Below are 769 nucleotides of genomic sequence, written 5' to 3'. Positions count from 1 at the left end.
GAGCGAACCCTAGCGATCGGCGGCGCGGGCGTGGGGGGGTCGCGGGCGGCGGCGGCGCGGGCGCGGGGGGTCGCGGGCGGCGGCGGCGGACGGAGGAAGGGGCGGGGGAGGGAGCCCTGGGCGTCGCGCTGTGGCTGCGCGGTCCTCTGTGGGTGAGTGGGAACCCTTTCCTTCCTCGTCGATGGGGGCCGCTGCGGTCGCGTGGTTAAGTAGGGTGGGTGCGTTAGTCCCGTCCGATTGAAAAGTATTCTACGAAAATGGGAGCGGAGGTGTCGATGGGGTGCGGTGCGCCTCGCTCACACACCTGGCCTGACCTGACCCGGCCCCGGGAGAGCCAGCGAGGAGGAGTGGGGATGCCAGGTGGCCAGCTGCGACAACAAGTGGTGGTGGGATCGGGAAGCTCCAAAGGTGCAAGGCCCGCGCCCGGCCCGGCCCGAGGTTCATTATCTCTTTGCTGCTTTCGGCCCAGGCACCGCCTAGCCAGCAGCTCTCTCGCCTCTTTCTTCGTGCGCAGGGTGCTTTGGATTCCTGCCGATGCCTGTTCACGTCTCGCGGAAAGGCAAAAAATGATCTACAGTACGTGTTTGAATGAAGAGGAGAAAAGCAAAACAGCGGAGGAAAAATACGTCTTCCGTACAGGGTGAAGGGCAAAAGAAAAGGGACGGAGAAAAATTACGTCTTCCATATGATCTTTGACTTAGACTAGTGTACAGTATAAGTGTTCCTGCACGCACTCGGCTGTTTTGCGGCTCCTGCTTCGCTACTCACT

General features: G+C 61.9%; 1 protein-coding gene across 3 annotated transcripts in view; it reads right to left on the bottom strand.

Annotated features, from left to right (window-relative positions):
• Positions 1 to 157, bottom strand: part of LOC119275290 (DEAD-box ATP-dependent RNA helicase 14-like) — a 5,222-nt gene extending 5,065 nt beyond the window's left edge. For 2 of the 3 annotated variants that reach the window (XM_037556109.1, XM_037556108.1), the window contains exon 1: positions 9 to 157. The gene's annotated coding sequence lies outside the window, so the exon portion shown is untranslated. The remainder of the gene's footprint in view (positions 1 to 8) is intronic. The other variant, XM_037556106.1, reaches the window with a different exon arrangement.
• Between the last annotated feature and the right edge of the window lie 612 nt (positions 158 to 769).

This window comes from Triticum dicoccoides, chromosome 3B (assembly GCF_002162155.2).
Source record: "Triticum dicoccoides isolate Atlit2015 ecotype Zavitan chromosome 3B, WEW_v2.0, whole genome shotgun sequence".
NCBI lineage: Eukaryota > Viridiplantae > Streptophyta > Magnoliopsida > Poales > Poaceae > Triticum > Triticum dicoccoides.
The sequence above is the reverse complement of the archived record's forward strand: the minus strand, read 5'-3'. Positions and strand labels throughout refer to the sequence as shown.